Genomic DNA, 21134 nt, shown 5'->3' with positions numbered 1-21134 from the left:
TGTCCTCTCACTAATTTTTTCTCCCATTTATTTACCTCAGAGCCACTTAAGTGGCGTAGTAATTATCAGGTTCAGATGCCAAGCAAACTGGTGACAGTTAAAGTCTATCCAGGTCCGCCTATAAAGACCTGGCTTATCTTCTTTTGAAATATCAGCAATTGAAAACCCAAAGAATACTATTCTACTTTGATACAAATGACATCACCCTGAGTTGAAATCTTTTCATCAACAACTGTTTTTTGTTGTTTGCTTATGTATTTTGACCACTTTATTTACCCTGCAGCAACTTTACAAGTCAATGGAATGCAATTGTGTTTTTATTATTCGCATTGTGTTATTTTAAAAAGCTAATTATTTATTATGTATACATTCTTAGTGGTTGCCAGTGTTTTCAACTCACTGTTCTATTCTGAGCCCTCCTGTATGTATCAAGACTTTACTCTTTTTCTTTTTTTAAATATATATTGCTCTATCATTTATTAATATTAGTAATTGGGAGTTATCATATATCATTACATAGTTCAATAAAATCAAGCAGAATTGCATAATTTCGACCACAATGTTTCTAAACATATTTTTCTTCCTGGGTTTCTTGACTTCATCTCCCTTTTACCCCAGTATCACAACTCCAACCCTCCCTAGATACCTTTATTCTATTTTTGTCCCTATATGTTTATCAATTCTGGGTTTCATTTACCGAAAAACAGGAAAACATGTAACACAATTTCAATAGGGTGACCCCCAATGACATAACACTTCTGAGATACACCTTAATATGAAAAATCAAAAACAAAGCAGTAGAGAATGTCCATCACAGGTTTGCAGGAATACTACATATGCTAATACACCACACAGGGCATAGGAGTAACAAGACCTTGTTTGTCTACCTACTAACAGTTCACCAATCGTGGTACAGTTGTCCTCTTCTTGCTCAAATGCTATGTATTTGCCAACGTAATAAGTTACATGTGTGTCTGAGGTGGAATCCAGCTCCCCCAGTGGAGTTCCCGCATGGTATCTCACTGACGCAATTTCTGCACCTTGAAGATCCTTGATTCAGTATCCCAGCATTCCACGGCACCCATCCTGGGGCCCCAGGATACACCCAGAAGCTTGGGTCAATCATTTTTGCTGACCCTTACTATTTACCAGATTTGGGGAACTTTATTGAGCCTGAGTGACAAAGATGGAACCCTTGTGGCATGGCGGTTATTGACTGGGCTGCTAACCACAAAGTTGGCAGTTTGAAATCACCAACCACTCCATGGGGGAGAAAGGAAGCTTTCTATTTCCCCAAAGAATTATAGCCTCAGAAACCCACAGAAGTCACACCTTGTCTGGAATCGACTTAAAGGTAGCAAGTTGGAGTTAATGACAAAAAAAGTTTTAAAAATCATTTTCTGTTAACTGAAAGCTCTGATACTTAAACCCAATAGCTGCTCCAAAAGAGAAACATGTGGCAGTTGACTTCCATGACAGTTCACACCTTGGCAACTTTGTGGGGCAGTTCTGCATAGTCCTAGAGGTTGCTGTGATTTGAACTAGCCTAGACTGCAAAGTGCTTGTTTCTTTGTTTTGGACAGTGTGTTAGTCTGGGTACATCAGAAAAATAAATCCACAGAAACTCATATGTATAAGAGAAAGTTCCATATAAAGGGTAAGTGCACATCAAGAAAACATCCCAACCCAGTGCTGCCCAAGCCCACAAGTCCAACATTAACCCATTTGTCTGACACCAATCCACAAAATCCTCCTCCATCTCACAAAGCACGCACAATGATGCCGAGTGTGGGGTGGGGGGGAAGCTGAATTAGTGAATGTGTAAGCATCTCAGTGCTGGCAGAGGTCTCACACAACTGCTCCAGCACCCAGGGCTGCATTGGGGTAGGTCCATGTGACTTCTTCTCGGGGATTTATTGCAGGAAGTGAGCCTTGACAGCTGAAGCAGGAATATGGCTAAGGCAGCTGCACCCTGGTCTGACCAGCAGCACAAAGCAAGAGATCTGAGAACTAGAAAGGTGAGGCTCACTGAGCCATTTATCTCTCTGCCCTTCAATTAACCCCACATGTGTTTATCAGCCATTTTGGCACAATCAACTTTAACTATATCAGAGGGTTATACTTCATCAGAAGTTACATCAATACCAGAGGCTCTATTAGTTGATATGGAAAACACAAGGAGAATTATTAGGAACAATATTTTTTAAGTTAAATGTATCTCCTCCCCTACCCCCCCTAATTCCCTGGGGGAAAATCATCCAATGAAATGAAAATTCATAAAACTGGCAAAGTACTTTCAGATTTCACTGCTATAAATTATTTGCTATTAACTTGATACCAGAAAGAAATGTGTTTTCTGAAGATGTATCAAGCACACTTTATAAACATGAACTCAATATCATTAGCAAATAGGAATTTATTGTGAATCCCATTCTTACAGCAGTGAGACTAACATGGCTCAGCAGCTTTGTATGTGGGAGTTAACTCTTTTGTGTCCAAATGATTTCATGTTTTTGATTGTTTGTTGATATCATGTGTTTTCAGTAATGGAAGAGGTGTTCAAATCAAAGTAAAAGATTTTGACCGAATATGGGTTTTTGATAAAATTATGTGGGACAGTTTATTGAAAAACTCTATTGTCTTCTAATTCCACTTTTCATGAACTTTTTGGAATCCCTACATTTGGCCTACAGGAACTCTGGTGGTGGGACTGGCCTTGGGACTTCTATTTCTTTAGATTGGCACAGTTACTGATATGCCCACCATGCTCTAGCACACAATACACCTGGGGGAGCAGTTTTCCCAGAACCTGGAAGGCTGAAATGTTGATAGGTAATAAAAGACCCGTTGATCATAAAAGTATTATAAAATGACAAACACCAAAATCAAAATGAAATGCTTCATTCGAAGCAAGTCACGATAGTACATTTTAAGCTCCAGTTAGCCATTCTTCCCAAGAGATCACTATGATTTGTGTCATGCAACTGAAAAACTATACCAAACACATAAAAGTTTTTATCTGTGATTGCAAGTATTAGCTTTCCCTCAAAGGTAGGATTGCTGCCCATAATGTACCGTGTTGCTAGCACGACCAAAGCAGAGATAGCTGTAAGAATAAACAACAGTGAAAATGTATGGACCTATCTATAGAAATACCACTTGTTTGTCAGTTTGTTATACTGTGCTGGTTTGCATTCTGCTGTGACACTAGAAGCTAGTTATATCACCAATATTTCAAATACAATTAGGGTCACCTATTTTGAACCGGTCTAGGTGGAATTTCTAGACTATGAAAAACTGAAAAGCAAGAATAGATCATCCACTTATAAGGGATTACTGAAGGCAAACGTTATTTATAGCAGCAGGACATTGTCGGAGCTAGTGCCGCAGGCTAAGCCCTCAAGTTGGAAACAAGGACATGGCAATATCTGTCTTGGAGTAGAAGCTGCCTGTAACAGGATAATATCTGGATGCATACAAGGAAGTTCAGATGTCATTTTTCAAATTTACTCATCAACAAATAAAACCAGCGATGAATGAATTGAATCCTTCTATAAATTTCTTCAGTCTGAAATTCATCAAACATGGAATCAAGATACATTGATAAGTATTATAAATATTGGAAACAAGAGGAAGCATCAGAAGTTGGAAAAGATGATTGTGGTGAATGAAAAGAAGCTAGAAAGCACATAATAGAATTTTACAATATCAATGAGTTCCTAAGTTCAAGTATTTTTTTTCAATAAAATAAAGAGCAACTATAGATGTGGATCTCATCAGATGTAACACCCTGGACACAATATCTGTGGGAAGAGATAATGGAGGAGCTCATTATAATCAGCCAAAATGAGACCAATGGCTAATTGCTCATATGCAAGGTCAGATTGAAGCTGAAGAAAATTAAAACAAATATGTAAAAGTCAAAGTGTGGCTGTGAGTCTATCTCACCTGAATTTACAGACCATCTCAAAACAGATTTGAAACATAGAGCACGAACGAGAGACCAGATGAGTTGTGGGATGATGTCATATTCAAAGAAAACGAAGGGTCTTTCAAGAAAACCAGGAAAGTAAGAGACAAAGCAAACAATAAAAGAAACTCTGAAACTTACTCTTAACTGTAGAGTAGCTAAAACAAATAGAAGAAATGAAGAAGTAAAAGAGCTGAACAGAAAACTTCAAGGGCATCTTAAGAAGAGAAAGTAGAGTGTTATAACGAAATATGCAAAGACTTGAAATATGAAAATGAAAAGGGAGAGCATGTTCAGCATATCTTAAGCTGAATAAATTGTAAAAAAAAAAAGCAATCAAGACTTGAGTTGATATGTTGAAATATTCTATGGACAAAATGCTTCCAAGCTATGCATAAGGTTTTCTTCTGTGTTGCTTTGCAAATAATTTACAAATCAATTACTGAGAAAATCATCAGAAAAACTGGATTAAATGAGGAAGACTGTGGCATCAGGATTGGAGGAAGGCTTATTAACCACCTGCAATATGCAGGTGACACAATCTTGCTTGCTGAAAGTGAGGAGAACTTGAAGTACTTGCTGATGAAGATCAAGGATCACAAACTTCAGTATAGATTGTAACTCAATGTACAAATCAAAATCCTCACAACAGAACTAATAGATAAAATCATGATAAATGGAGAAAATATTGGAAATTTTCAAGGATTTTGTCTTATGTGGATCCACAATCATTGTTCATAGAAGCCCAAGTCAAGAGATCAAAAGACATAGACTATTGTGAAAGCAGCCACATGAGACTTCTTTAGAGTTTTGAAGAGCAAGGGCATTACTTTGAAGACCAAAGTGCACTGACCCAAGCCGTGATACTGTCCATTGCATCACACGCATGTGAAAGTTGGACATTGAATAAGGAAGACCAAAGAAGAATGGATACATTTGAATTGTGGTGCTGGAAAATGATATTGAAAGTACCATGAACTGCTAAATGAACAAACTGACCTGCGTTATAAGCAGTAAGGCCTGAGTGCTCCTTAGAGGCAAGGAAGGCAGGACTTCATCTTACATTAGTTGGACATGCTGTCAGGAGAGACAAGTCCCTGGAGAAGGACATCGTGTTTGGTAAAAGTGGAGGGACAGTGACAAAGAGGAAGGCCTTCGATGAGATGGACTGACGCAGTGGCTGCATCAATGGGCTCGGGCACAGGAACAGTTGTGAGAATGGCACAGGATCATGCAGCATTTTGTTCTGTTGTGCATAGAGTCACTTTGGATCTGATCCAACTCAATAGTACCTAATAATAGTCAGATGGGCAAGATATTGAATGATAGAGAAAGCATCAAAGAAGATGGAGTACCTAGTCACGGTACCAAAAATTAGTGGACATTCAAACATTTTGAGAAGTACTGTATGATTAAGACCTATTGGTATTGAAGGAAGATACTCAAGCTGCACTGAGAGCAACAACCAAAAATTAATAATAATCAGGCCCCAGAAATACATGGAATAATAGAAATACTTCAATAAATTGGTGCAGTGCTTGAAACACCATTCTAAGTCACAACATGTGGAAGACAGCTACTTGGCTAACCAACTAGACGTGATCTACATTTGTGTTTATTCTAAGGGAAAGTGAACTAGCAAAGCATGGAAAATATCAAACAATGTCATTACGCAATTATCAAACAGTGTCACATGCAAGCAAAATGTTACTAAAAACATGGATACAACTGTAAATTGATCAAGAGCTGCCAGAAGTGCAAGCTAAATTCACAATAGGACTTGAAATGAGAGATATCATTGCTGACATTAGTTGTTTCTTGGTGGGAAGAAGAAAACACCAGAAATATGTTTACTTATGTTGTATTGCCTTTTCAAATTCTTTCTACTTCCTGAATCACAAGAAAAGATTACTAACCTTAGAATAAAATGGGAATCTCAGAAGCCTTCATTGTGTTCATATGGGACCTGTACATAGAGCAATAGGCAATTGTTGAATGGAATAATAAGATGCTGCATGACTTAAAATTATGTTCTGAGTTTGTATCATCAATGTGTTTACTCCATTTGTATGCTTAGCAAACAGTCTACGAAGATGAACTGTATGAAGAATTCAACAACAGGATCGGAAGAAGGCTCAGTATGAGCCTCCAATAGGCATCTGCTGTAACTGCTTGCTGAAACCCAAAAGGCCTTTATGACAAAGATCAAAGTCTATAACCTACAGTATGAATCACAACTCAGTGCAAAGAAACCAAAAATCCTCACCAAATTAATAGACAGCACCTTGATAAACATAGAAGAGGAAGAAGTCATGAATTTTATTTTACTCGAATTCAAAAAACATCCATCAAATAAATAATGACAATCTACACTGAGCAAATTTGCTGCTCAAAACCTTTTCAAAGCGTTAAATTTCAAAGATGGTAGTTTAAAGTCTAAGGTGCAACTGATCGAAGGTATGGTATTTTAATCTCCTCATACACATTAGGAAGCTAGACAATGAATAGGGAACACCACAAAAGAACTGATGATTTTGAGTTTTGATATTTGTAAAGAACCTTGAAAGTACTATGAACTGTGAGAAGAACAAACAAATCCCTCTCTGAGGAAGTACAAACAGAATCCTCCTTAGAAGAGGGGATGGTGAGACTGTTCGGGTGTAGTTCGACATGTTATCAGGAGAGACCAGTCCCTGGAGGAGGACAGCGTGCTTTGTAAGAGAGTGGGTCCCTGAAGAGAACTGTATTTTCCTTAATCAGACACTTCACATGATGAATGTTTAAGGTCACTGTATCAATGAGCTGAAATACAACAATCGTGAGTCGGGTGCAGGCCCTGGTGGTGTCTCTTTCTGTTGTCCGTTGGGTCGCTGGGGGTTTGAGCCCTCTCATCAACACCTAACAGCTAGACCATCTGTACAAATGGTGTGGTGGAGGCATCTGACCACCTTTATCTTTAGGGAGTGCAAGTGAATTAAGATTATCATCATTAGCCACCAAAGGCGATTCCTATGCAGTGGCAGTCAGACACACTTCCACTCCAATCCTTTCATCAATCAGCCACCAACTGTCTCACCCATGGCACTCTCTCCTTCTCTATTGGGTTTGATAAGATCTTTCAAAGGCTCCATGGAACTCATAGACAGTACTCGCAAGTATGGAGATTATTAGAGAAATATCAAGCTACAAAATGAGGAGCTGATACCAAGGGCTCAATTAGAAAGAAAATATTTTGAAACTGATGATGGCAACAAATGTAAAAATGTGCTTGGCACAATGGATGTATATATGAATTGTGATAAGAGCTGTGTGAGCCCCTAATAGAATGATTCAAAAAATAATAACTCTGAAGATACAGTTTTTCTGGACAGGACAGCCTGTCCTCTATTATGCCTGCAATATGCCTTTCTGGCCCTTGTCCTTTCAGCTCCACATCTCCTTGGCCTCTACCCTGCTCAAGCAAGTACTATAACACTCTTAGCTCTGCAGTTAAGTGCTCTGGGTCATCCCATTTTTTTCAGTAAGACGCAGCTCTATCTCCATGGGCTGGCAAAACCAGCTCCCCCAACAAATATTTAAAGGTATCTAATTGTGCCAGCAAGCCTTCTGTTCACAGGCACTCAACTTTCTCACTCCATGCTTGAGAAACCTGCCACGCTGTCTCCTGCCAGTCTCTTGGTTCTGCTGCTACCATTCTTCTGCTATTGCTTCTTGACATGTTTCAACACCCCAGTGTCACAGCTTTCTGTCTCCTGGATCAAGACGATTCCCAGAACAGGCCCTATGGGTCTAAAGGATGTGCTCAAATTCTAGTGCTCCTGTCTTATCGACAATCAGTGTCCTCCTTTCTGCCTCTGGTGAAGCTCATTTTAAACCAAGCAGGATTGTCTAATAGTCTGATCCCACTGTCAGGATTGCATGCACTTTCCTTACATGGTTCTGTCCCTACAAGGGTGTCATGTATATATTCACAATTTTAGCAATCTAACCAAATGCCTAGGTGGGCCATGTGTCATATTTGCATAATCCTAACCAGCCATTTGGCTGTTACAAAGACCATAGCTAGTAGAGACATATTAAGTAATTCACCTCATCACTCTAGCCAATCATTTCTCAAGCATTTATTTATGGAGCGGACTTAGGAAATGGGGTGGTAAGACAGCCTCAGATCTTGGTTTCATGGAGTTCAATAGAGAAAGGAAGTAATATCCTATTAAAAATCATGCAGATAAACATCAAAATTCTGACAAGGCTGTAGAGCTTATAAACCAGGGTGTGAGAAACACAAACAAACAAAAGCAATGGTGTTATGTGAGTTAGGGTAGCCCAAGAGACCCTCTCAGAAGAGAACATTGCTGAAGACAGGGATACGAGCAAGTAGGAGAGAAGTGATGGAACAAATAGGATGTGCAGAATTTGTGGGTGATTGCAGGAGATACAGGGCCCCAAATATCACACACCCACTGTTTCTGTGCCTTACACACCACAGCAGCATGCTTGTTAGGTTGACCGCCTTAGTAACCTCCTGAAGGTAAACGCGACTCAGAGTAAATTCAGTGATAATGGGTGGGCAGTAACATGCTGGAAATGATAACACATAAAAGTTCCAAACATCAGGTAGGAAGGAGACGATGGCAGGGAGTCTAGGAAGAAAAAGAATGTTTGGAAACAGATTGTGGTAGAAATTGTAAAATTCTGTTTGACATGAGTCACCTTTGGGAGGCGAGAATTCTCCCACTGAACCACCAGTGCATGAGTCACCTTTGGAATGATATGATATATGTATTAACTCCCAATTAATACTAAATTTAAAAAACAAAGAAACAAAAAGTTTCGTAGTGCCAGCACAGCAGAATTAAGTTGGGTGTTTTGAAGTGAGCATGTAAATGAACATTGAAATTATTTTTACTGCGTTCAGGTTTTCTATTTAAATATATTAATTGGTATATTGACTCTACTAACTAATATACATATATAATGATTTGCAAATCGATTTTCTTCAAGTCTAAGTATACTTTTAAAATAAAGTGGAGTCATTACAGATTAATTAAGGTAATGATTGCTATATTTCTTATAAAATATCAAGTCTTTATTTCAGCTAATGGCACTTTTATTTTTAAGGAAAAAGGAGAGGGCAGGTCCCCTAAAATACTCACAGTTTTGGGAGAGGTCAATGACAGCATTAAATCCAGTCATGACCTTCAGCAGTTGAGAAAGGTATCGGTGAGGGGACAGTGATAGCTCCTTGCATAGACCACCGATTGAGAGCTTCTTCATGAGCAAGTAGCCACCTGTGAGTTTCTTCTTTTTGAGGGTCTAATAAGGTTCTTTTATCTGGTAGTACTCTCTATTTACTAGAAATTTCACCTTTGCGCAGCAAGACTAATTATAAATTGGTGTTGGTAAATTGGGAAACAAAGGTGACAATTGAACAAAGTACCTGTGTTTCTTAACACCTACAATGATAAGCCCTACATTATAAAGAACAATTTTACATTTTGAGACAAAGGCTATTTTATCTTATCTTCTGATTGTCTCACAGAGATTCTGATAAATTTAATGGTCAATGTTTCTAAACCAACATCTAAACAAATTTCAGCTTCCAGCCAAATTGTGAATCTGGAAGGCATACGTTGAGAATTATTTTTTTGGCGGCGGCGGCGGCGGGGGGGGGTGGGGGGGGGGCGGGGATAGCTGTTAGAACCCTTATGGTCTTTCTGGGGGTGACAAAACAGACACCTAGATAGGACTGTTGTGTAACAATCTGGTAAGTAACATTCATTTTGAAATGTGAAAAATTGGTTTATTATCTTGACCTTGAAATGACTTAATAAGTTCATCTTCTCTTCTAAACTCCCTTTCTTTAGCATATAAGATGAAGGGGTCCGTTACAGGGGTGAATCCTAAACTCAGTTACACATCAGAAATGCAGAGAGTTTGGGACACACAGATGTCAGGAGCTCATTGCATTAAACCAAGGTGGGGCCCAGATTATTTTTATGAAAAGTTAAGTTGAAAATTGCTGGATCAAATGTTATAATGACTAATGAACATAGCTTTTTAAAACCAGATGGGTTTGCTATGAGTCACAATCAACTCCCTAGCACCCAACAGCAACAACTACATTCTATCGAGAGGAGATGAAGTTTTAATTTAATTTAATTAAAGGGGGTGAAAAGTATTGGAAGAAATAAATAAAGCCATAAAAAATAACAGAAAGAAAGCTGAGGTTATACTCAGATTACACAAAACCTACATTGAGATCAGAATAATTGCAGAAAGAGCACATCGTATAATCATAAGAGATTTAATTCATCAGGAAGTGAAAATGATTATACACATGGGCACACTTACCAAGAGTCCTCCAGCATATTGAAGAAACAATGACTGACAGAAACAAAGAATAAATACACAATTGAGCACTAATAATTAAATCCATATTCAATTTTCAATAATGAAAGAAGCAAATAGGTACAAGATTAAGAAGGAAATAATATATTTGAAAAAAAACCATAAACCAACTAGACATAACTAACAGCTACAGAGAATTCTACCCAATAACAGCATATTACATATTACTCTCAAATGTACATGGAGAATAGTCTATTTGATATATGTTGGACCAAACAACAAGGCTCAGTAAAATTAAAAGAATTGAAACCATACAATGTATGCATATACTCCCAATTCACCAACCCCCAAAATGAAACCCACGAGCCTCAAGTCAAATCGGAATCATAGCAAACTCATAGGACACAGTAGAACTTCCTTATGGGATTTCCAAAGGTCCACATCTTTATGGAGACAAGCTACCACGTTTCTCCCAACGAGCCTCGGGTATTTTTGGACTATTGGATTTTCCCTTAGCTCCTCAGTGTTTCAACCATTGTGCCACAAAGATTCCTCTCACCACACACAACACACTCAGAGAAGAACTCAGTATCTAAAGAAAGCTTCTCATGTTCATAAATATGAGGAGATTAAATAGTACTCTTTTTAACAGTATGATAATTTTTATTAAATTGTATATGCTTAGGAATTACCATGGACTAATATCTAGAAGGAAGTCAGTGAAAAGATTTCTTTTACAAATTTGAGAGTTAATACATATATCATGTCTTTGCATAGCTGAATCATGTCAAGCGGTATTGTCCAACTGCTCCCACCATCAGTTTCCAAACATTCTTTTCCTTTCTGGACTCCTTGACATCAGCTCCCTTTTACATGCTCCCCCCAATTTTATATAACAAATGGGTCAAAAAACAAAGAAAATAGAAAATGCTCTTGAGAAGAATAAAAACAACATATGACATAGTAGAATGTATGAGATGTAGCTAAAGTAATACTTATATAAAAATGGATACCTATAAAATCCTTATTTTTAATGAAAGATAAAATTAATAACCTATCTCTCTACCTTATTGGTATTATTCTCCATCATGTTGGCCTCTGTCTTATAGTGATCTCATGCACAAGAAACAAACTTCGCTCCAGCCCAGTGCCCTAGTCATGACTGCTTAGGATCAGGCTACTTAGATTCATAGGGTCCCCAATGATTAGTTTTTGTAAGAAGTTCACCAGGCCTTTCTGCTTAGTCTCTCTGTTTGGAAGGACTAATGAATTGATTTAACTTCATAGCAACACAAAAGCCTCCACTGATGGAGTGACATACACATAAGGTGCATTGGCCAAAAAACAAAATGTTAAGTGTTCCACATGAAGCCAAGGATTCTATCAATGAACCACCACTGTCTTTAACTTTGCACCTTAAAAGCAGTGTTAGTATTGCAGTTAGACGTCATCTAAAAAGGTCCCACTCATAGATTCCGTGTACAAGAGAATGGAACAAAGTGCGGTCCCGCACCAGCCTCATAATTATTAATGTGCTTGGGCCAATTGTTGTAGCTACTATGTCGATCCATCTCTTCTGGTCTTTCTTTGTTGTTGAACTCTGTTTTATCAAGCACACTGGTCTTTCCTAATAACATGTCCAAAGGAGGAGTGCAGGAGGAAAAATAAAGCAGGCAAACAAAACTGGTGACAAACAAAATATAAGGAAAACATAATGAAGATTTGAATGAAAGGTTTTAAATATATAAAATAAGAGGAAATTATTAAAATCAAAAGTGGATATTTTGAAAAGAAAATTTTTTGACAAATCTGTATCTATTCTGATATAAAAAATAGAGACAGTTTAGATTCTTAACAATAGAAATCAACAAAGCAATTTTACTACCAATTTCACAGAAAGTACAAGGAAGTCCTAAAAACAACTATACACTGCCTTAAAATAGTAGAAAATCTTGATAAATCTATAACAACTTAAGATATTGATTACTACTGAAAACAGAAAAACCCAGGCCCGGGTGGTTTCACTGGTGAATTCTAGCAAATGATTGAGGAGGTATTAGCATCAATGTTTCACAACCTCTTCCCACTCAAAAAAAAAAAATAGTAAGTAAATCTCTCTAACTCATTATAGTACCCAAACTATCCAATATTTTACAAAGGAGGAAAATTTAATGCTAATCTTCGTTAGGGATGTAGATGCGAACATCTCCAACAATATGCCATGGCCCTGGTTATCTAAGATCAGGCTGCTTTGCTTCAGAGGGATGGAGGGATGGGGGAAGGTGAAGGTGGAGGTGAAGGTGATCTGAGAGAAGCAGTGGGTTTTGCGGGTTTACAGAGACTCGGTGCTGAAATGAGGACTGTCAGAGAAGTAGGTTGAGGAGTAAAGTAACAAATGTGCTCTTTTTAGTGTGTTAAGTTTGGATGTGTTAAGTTGCCAAGTGAAAATGTCAGGTTGTTTAGACCTCTGGGAAAAAGTCAAGACCTAAAAGAAAATGCAAAAAGGTCACTCAGCATTATATAATTGCATTTGCTTTTATCTGTTAACATCGCTCTTTTTGAAAAGTGTTTGGCCAACTTCTCCTTGGACCCCAATGACTCATTTTTCAGAGGCCTCAGTCGGTACCTTTAGTCTTCAAGGTACAATTGAACATAGGCAAAGGTGGCGTGTCCTCGGTTGGATAATTGGAAAGGTTTAGGACTGGGGTGGGGGCGGTGGGATACGGACATGGTAAAATAGGAGCTAGGTACATACCAGCCAGAACTGAAGAGAGTATAATCCTAAGACTATAACTATAGAAGAATTGGCCTATTTCTCTAAGGGGAAAATGTGCAGTGCGAAGGGACCGGTTCAGAATGGAGAATGCATGCCATATAAGAGAAGGGCTGCAGTTCTAGACCTAATGCCACAGTGTTACAGTCTGGAATAGAGATCCAAGTTTGACGGAGATGACTTTTCAAGTAAAGCAGAAATCTGTACCATTGTGTAAATGTTTGTGATGTGTAAATATTGTCTAATATTTAAAACACTGAGCAGGTTAAATGGTGGAACAAAACATGTCTATGGATAAGATCTTGCGGAGCCTTTGTTAGTGTTGAACTGGACCCTCCTGACGTGGTCAAAGTCCATGAGACAGTCTTGCCATTCTTGCCTCTACGGGGCATTCTGGTTGTGCTACTTCCAAGTCAGATTTGTTTATTTGTTTTGTCTTTTGGCAGTCCATGGTACTTTAAATATTTTTCACCAGCACCATAATTCAAACGCATCAATTTTTGTTCTGGCTTCTTGATTACCTGCAGCAACCTTTTATTGGCATGTGTTATCAATATTTGTTTATAATTCAAGCTTCCTGTTGGGGTTACCTTGCTTTGGGATGGGTGCAAATATGCATCTCTTCTTTCCATTTGGCCAAGTAGCAGTCTTTCAAATTTCTTGACATACACTAATGAGTGCTTCTAGTGCTTCATCAGCTTGCTAAAATATTTTAATTGGCATTCCATCAAGTCCTGGAGCCTTATTTTTACCTAATGCTTTCAGTGACGCTTCAACTTCCTCCTTCAGCACCACGTTGATTAGTTCTTTTTGGTAGAGTGACTCAGTGTATTGTTTCCATCTGCTTTTCAGGCTTACATTCTTGAACGGGCAGAGGAAATCGAATGACATCAAAGTATGATGCCCTCAGGATATGTGCAGACTCCAATGTCAGCATAGATATCATGCTGCATCATGGGAATACTTCCATTATTTCAATGAAGTCTGTGAACGAGGCCCTGTCTATTCCAAAGAATGTTGATTTATATTCTTAAGCTACAAAGCACCTGCTTACATTAAAGAAAAGTTTATTGCATGGTATTGCTTAATGTGGCATCTTCCCTCTTATTTGAACTTAGGGAAATTTTTCTTGAAATAAGTTTTCAAATATTACATGAATGGTGTGATAGTTAGGGATTATGTCAACTAGACACTCCTGGCTAGGGATGGAATTAAGCCTGTCAACCAAGTCACAGCCTGATGACACCTAGCAGGTATCATAAACTTTTTGTATAAGAGCAAGTTGAACAGAAATGATCTATGCTTCTCCACCTTCCTGCTAGGCTGGGACTCTGTGATCAATAATTGTCAGAGGCTTGACATGCTTACACTGACCTTTTGATCTACAGGACCCTGCATCTACAAGCCTGTGATCTCCCTGCTTTCTGAAGTATTTCTCTGCCTCACTGGCTTTTGCCGACATGAGTCTGAAGAAGGATTGATGGACTAGCATCCAACTTATGAACACGAGTTGGACTGAGCTGGGATGCCTTTTGATATATAATTAATTCTTTATATAAAGCTATTTCTCATACATAGATGAGTACCACTGGACTAGTTTCTCTAGACAACTCAGCCTAACACAAATGGTATTGAGAATTTTAAAACTTCATCTCTACATACATTCGACGTCTCCCCTAAGAGGCAAACTATATATTCCATCAGTTTTATGAAAACACTCACAAATAAGCTAACAAGTAGAATTTGTCCCCACATTGTTTTGTATATTGCAGTTTTCAGGTCAGTGTCAGCTGTCAAATTCTCATTTCTTGATTTTGCATGCCAGTATTTTAAAGCTTGTCCAAATTTTCATGTTGATTCTCTGTGTCGGGTTATAAGTTTTACTTGAAAAGCAATGGCTTCCTATAAAGAATTTGTAGTTATAAAAACCTACTAGTTATAAGCCAATATAACCTTATGATGATATAAAGAAAGAAGAGGGATCCATTAAGCCCCCCCACTCATCTCCTATATGTACCTCTTTTCTATGGGTATTTTTCCCTCTACTTTAGGACTTTCATTTTTAGGAAAGAGATCCTATGAGGAGCTAATTTTGTGAATTGACTGGAAGAGTTGAAATTAACTAGAAAAGAAATAGAGTGAAAGAGAACACTTTTTTTAACCTCTTCTAATCCCTACCTAACTGGGTTGGGAAAAAATAGAGAACAAATTCTACTCTTCTGCTCTTTTAGACTCTTTAGAATCATTCTGAAATTACCATGTGGTATTTGGGAATGAAATTTTTGCTTTTATATGCTCAGTGTAATCACCAATTTTCCTTCAGGTTATCATATGGCATATGAAGCCATAATCTTCAAGCTGAGAGTCCATCTAGTACATTAGCATTGTTGTCCCAGAGAATTTTAGATTGCTTTTGAATAAGAGAGTCGTTGGTATTTATAACCACCTTTTCAAAGCCATTTTGAGAATTTGAGTTTAGAAACCCCCACTTATGCCGCTGAGAGTTTTATCTTGGCTAAACAACAATATGGAAATCAGAAGGGCGCTCCTCCACAGTGAGTTTAATTATAAAGCTATTAAGCATTACTTCTGAGCTGCCATTGTGCTCCTGTCGTGGTCCCAAACCATTCTGGCTATTGGAATGTGAAAATCTTAATTCCAATAAATTCAGAGGATAGATGTTTGTGCTTTCAGTCTCCTGGGAGAAAGTAGTGAATGCAATAACTACTGCTCTCATATGGAATTATATCCACACAATTGCATTTCTTTTGGTTTTGCATCAAAAGGTGAAAAGAGGCAAATGTCAAAAGAAGAAGCCTGTTCCCTTGATTAATAGATCTATTCTTGACATAGTGAAGCTAGTCAATGGCAACCAGTTCTTCCAACACCACAAGAGCACTTTATTTTGAATTTTTAAATTAAAATATCACTTTATTGGAAGCTTTTATTGCTGTTATAATAATCCGTACATCAATTTTTTTTTTACATTTTAGGTAACAGCCAAAATTTAATCTGTGGGAACTCGCCTCTGAAAATTACAACAACAATCCGCAGGAAGTGACTCGATATAAAACAATACAAACCCCCCAGTCGGAGGACTTCCACCTGTAGGCAGAAAGGGGAGGAGGCTGAAACAAGTTCTCTTCAAGAGGAGCGTGGTGCTGCCCCTCCGCGTGGCTCTGCTACGGAACACGGACACAGACCTGGGCAAAACCAGGCGCTCACACAGGACCCGAGAGGGTGTCCCGCAGCCCAGTCTTCGTATGCACATCACGCTGCCCTGAAGAGAGCGAAGAGTTCCGGTCCACTGAGGAAAGTGAGTGACCCTGGAGCATCACCTCCTCCTGTCACGACAGATGGAGTTGACCTGGACGGAGATGGCGCCTCCTCGGTAGCTGGCCCTCTTCTTCTTGGTTTTCTCATGACGGAAGGATTTGCCTTTGGTGAACTTCAGAACTTGATTGGCTCGCTCCCTCCAGTCTCCCACTGCACCTCGCTTGGCATCAAAGGAGTTGTCTGCCACGCGAGCGTCCACATTAATTTCCTCTTCCCTGACTCTTCGGAAGGGGGACGACGCCCTTCCTTCTCTCACCTTTTTTCCTTTTGGGAAATGTGTTGCGGGTCTGGAGCTCCGGCTTCTTGACTTGAGGAGTCTCTGCCTCCTTGGCAGCCTCATTCTGCTTCCGTTTCTTTTCTGGCTTGGAAACTGCTCCATCTTCCTCCTCATTGTCTCCACCTCCCTTTCCATTCTCCACTGTCAGAACAGAGGTGCCATTGGCCTTGGGGGTCTGTGGTTTGGGAGTGGCCTTGCCCTTGGGTTTCTCCTCCTCCTCCTCCTCACTGGAGTCATCAGAGGAAGAACTGCTGCTGCTCTCCGCCTCCACTGTCTTCTTAGAGGCTGGCTTGGCAGGGGTCACTGCTGCCGTCTGCAGTGTCCCCTTAGCTGGGGGTTAGAGGTCTCCTCCTCCTCCTTGCTGCTGGAGCTGTCGGAATCAGAACTGCTGTCCCCGCCTCCCTGAGGGGCTGCTTTGGCGGGCTGAGCTGGAGCTGCTTTGGCCACCACCTTGGGCTTCGAGGTGGCTACAGACTTCTTCGTCATCTTCGCCCTTTCCTCCTCCTTCTTGGGTGAACTACTCTCCTCTTCACTGGAGCTGCTATCTGCCTTTCTGGCCAAAGGCTTTGGGCCACTGCCGGCAGGCTGCTTGGCAGGTGTGGAGGACTTAGTGGCAGGCTGTTTGGCCACTGCAGGCGCTTTACTTGGGGCAGTCTTGGTGGTGCCAACTGGCTTGGCGGGAGCCTCATCCTCTGAGCTGTCCGAGTCTGAGCTGTCTGAAGAGCTCTCTGCTGCCTTCTTGGCTGGCGCTGGCTTAGCAACTGCTTTAGAGATGACTGCTTTTGCTGGGCGCTGCTTCTCTTCCTCAGAGCTAGAATCAGACTCGTCACTGCGTTCCTCACTGCTGTCCTCGGGTTGCTGCTTCTCCGCGGCTTTCTTGGGGAGCTGGGTCCCCAGGGACTTCTTTGGTGGAGGAGCCGAAGGCGGAGGCACTGAGCTGTAGGGTCCTGGTTTTTTCTTGACGGGCTGCTTGTGTTCCTCCTCCTCCTCACTGGAGGAGTCCTCACTGCTGGAACTGTCCGGGCCAGGGGTGGAGACCGCCTTCGCTGGGGCCTTGGCTACAAGTTGCTTTTTCGGTAGAGGCTTAGAGCTGGCTGCTGCCTTCTCATCCTCTGAGTCATCGCTGCTGCTGCTGCTGCTCGCGGCGTTGCCCTTGGCTACCTTAGGTGCAGCTTGAACTCGTGTGCCTGGTTTGGCTAGGACTTTCACTGGGGCCTTGGCTGGCACGGGCGTTGTCTTTGGCTTCGGGTTCTTTGGTGCCTCATCCTCGGAGCTTGAATCCGAATCGGAACTTGAGCTCTCAGCTTTCTTGGGTGGAGCTTTGGCTGCCTGAGCTTGGGGCTTGATTCCCTTCTGCTGGACAGGCCGTTTCTTTTTGTCCCCCTCTTCATCTTCACTGGATTCGTCACTGCTGCTGCTGCTCTCCGAAGCTTTGGCTACAGCCTTTCTTGGGTCCTGGGCAGACTGGCCCTCTTGGCAGCTACTGCAGCCTTCTAAGCTGGAGGCACTTGGGCTTCCTCCTCGTCGCTGCTGTCCTCACCGCTGTCACTGGAGGAAGTCTTTTTCGCCTTCTGAGGGACAAGCCCATTGGCTTGTAACTTCTGCTTTGGAGCCTTGTTGGACTTGAGTCAGAAACTGTATATGTCCAAGAGGGAAGAGGCATTGGCATCCTGATAGGTAGTGCCGGTCGCCTTGGCAAACTTGGCGGCCACCTCCAGGAGACGCGCGTCACGACGTTTTTTTTCCCCCCGTATATCAATTTTATCAAGCATAGTTGTACATATATTGTCATCATTATTTTCTAGACATTTACTTTCTTTTGAGCTCTAGGTATCAGCGCCCCCCCCCCACTGTTACTACTTAATAAGTCATAAATTATTATTTTCATATCTGATACCGACCGCTCTCTCCCTTCCCCCTTGGTTTCTGTTGTTCGTCCCCCTAGGATGTATGTGTGTGTGTGTGTGTGTGTGTGTGTGTGTGTGTTTATGTGTTGATCATTGTGATCAGTTTCCCCTTTCTCCCCTTCTTGCCCCACCTTTATTTTTAACAGAGGGGAACAAAGAGCCTGTTTAATAACTCAATAGATAATGGCATTGAATCCCCAAATTTGTCATTTTAAAGGTGGAGAAGGACCAATTCAGAGAAATATCAACATTAAAGCAAAACCTATGTAATGAAGGGGCAGTTGTTAAAGGACAACCCCGCTTTTCTACCAACAAACCAATATGTGTCATGTGAGATTTGTGGAGCAAACTGATTCTGATATTGTATTTCTTCCTCCTACTCTTGGATTCCTAATATTGGGATTATTTATTGGGTAGTGGTTGTATTGGGCTCATGTTAAATAGATGTTTTCTACCATCAAGTCAGCAATGGTTGATGGTGACCTTGTATATAATAAATAATTTCTCAATAACGGGGTTAGTGGATGAATAAAGAAAAAGAACTAATTAGGGCAATATATCTTCAAATCACAAAACTTTTTTGAGAAAATTTCGTCATATTCTCCATATACATAAAAAATTTCCAGGGACATTAATTTCAAAATCTTTCCCTTACAAATTAGACATTGAGGCTTTAAAGTGGATCATCATTACTCTCCTGAAATAATTACAATTTTAGAATCACTCATCTCTCATATATTGATAAATGACCACACTACCAAGTGTCTTTGCATCCATCAACCACAGATGTTGTTCTAGAAAATCTCAAGTCTCCCTCCACACAGAAATGAGATCCCTGAACTTTGGGAACTCAGGTTTAAAGGAGTATTTGCAGGAAGCAATAACAACAAAAAGTTTTAGACCTGTCTGAAACCATATGAAGCAAAAGGTTTTTAACAGGAAATAAAATATTTAGACAGGGAATATGAACTTTTAAAAAAGACCTATCTTTTACCTGGAAGATCCTGATTTTCTCTGAATCTGTGAGCAGTTTTCCAGTTTTTTGTTTCTGCTCTTTTGAGTTCACGGATATCAATCCAAAAAGACATTGAGAGTTCTGAAGGTATGTTCCATTTTGCCTATCAATAAGAAGGGCTGAACTGAGGTGAGGCAGGATTGCCACCCAAGAATATTTAATTACTTATTAATCACTTTGGATTCTCTATTCATAAGCAAATATGCGTTCAAATGAATTTAACCTTAGATTGGGGCCTTTGGGGAATGCATTAAGGAAGCAAAGCACAAAATCAGTTTCATTCATTTCCCCTTGAGAAACAACTGAAAGATTTGTGGAGACTGCATTTACATTAATTGATACAGGATTAGGGATGCCTCCTGCCTTTCAACCACTTGAATCACAAAAGGATATCAGTTTATGGTGTTTCTTCCAGGTACTTCTATGACTTCCTTTTTTTAAAAATCATTTTATACAACTGTTATCACAATCCATCCATCCATTATGTCAAGCACATTTGTACATTTGTTGCCGTCATCATTCTCAACACATTTTCTTTCTACTTGAGCCCTGGGTATCAGCTCTTCTTTTTCCCCTCATTTCTTACCACACCATGTTTGAGTGTTCAGTTTCTGAAGAGTTAGCCAGAGACTAAACGAAAACCAAAGAATTGTTTTCATGAATAAAGACTGGTTCTTTCCCTAGCTAAAAGGACTATTGAGGTATGTGGATCCCAAGCCAAAACCACCTTTTCCTGGATCTCACATGCCTTTCATTTTGAAAATGCCATTTAACATCCCAGGATTGTTGTGTTAATAAGCTTCCAGTGATTTCCCTCTCTCCTTCATAAAGGGATGGGAGGAAATTAGCTACTAAGCAGAGTAGAGTGGAGAGATGACTATAGAAGATCAAAGGATAAACCTGGCTTGGATGGATTAAAATGTTGTCAGTGCCTCCCCCCTCTGATGCACATTAGGCCTGATCTGTTTTTCAATATTAACTGTATTTTTTTTGTTTGTTCATATTGGGGTTTAACTCAGATGTGCCATATTGTTGGGGTCACCCTCTTGAATTTGTGTTATGTTTTTCTCTTTTCAGTATATGAAACCCAGGATTGATGTCCATCAAAGTTCACCTTCCACTTGGGTTCCTGGAATCAGCTCATTTTCCTTTTTTCTCTCCCCCTCCCTTCCTATTCCCCTCTTCCTCATGAACCCTTAACTACTTATAAATTATTATTTTATCTTATCTTACACTGCCCGGCATCTCCCTTCACCCACCTTCCTGTTGTCCATCCCCCAGAGAGGAGGTTATACGCAAATCCCCGAGATCGGTTCCCCCTTTCTAGATCCCCTTCTCTCCTGGTATTGCCACTCTTACCATTGGTCCTGAAGGGTTCATCTGTCCTAGATTCCCTGTGTTTCCAGATCCCAACTGTACCGCTGTGCATCCTCTGGCCTAACCAGGTTTGCGAGACAGAACTGGGGTCATGATAGTTGGAGGGGAGAAAGCGTTTAAGAACTAGA

At 40.1% G+C, this 21134-nt stretch overlaps 1 pseudogene; it reads right to left on the bottom strand.

Annotated features, from left to right (window-relative positions):
- Positions 1 to 16161: 16161 nt before the first annotated feature.
- On the bottom strand, positions 16162 to 18479 carry LOC142439998 (nucleolar and coiled-body phosphoprotein 1 pseudogene; annotated as a pseudogene).
- Positions 18480 to 21134: the final 2655 nt, after the last annotated feature.

This window comes from Tenrec ecaudatus, chromosome 2 (assembly GCF_050624435.1).
Source record: "Tenrec ecaudatus isolate mTenEca1 chromosome 2, mTenEca1.hap1, whole genome shotgun sequence".
NCBI lineage: Eukaryota > Metazoa > Chordata > Mammalia > Afrosoricida > Tenrecidae > Tenrec > Tenrec ecaudatus.
Note: the sequence above shows the minus strand (reverse complement) of the source record. Positions and strands in the feature narration are given on the sequence as shown.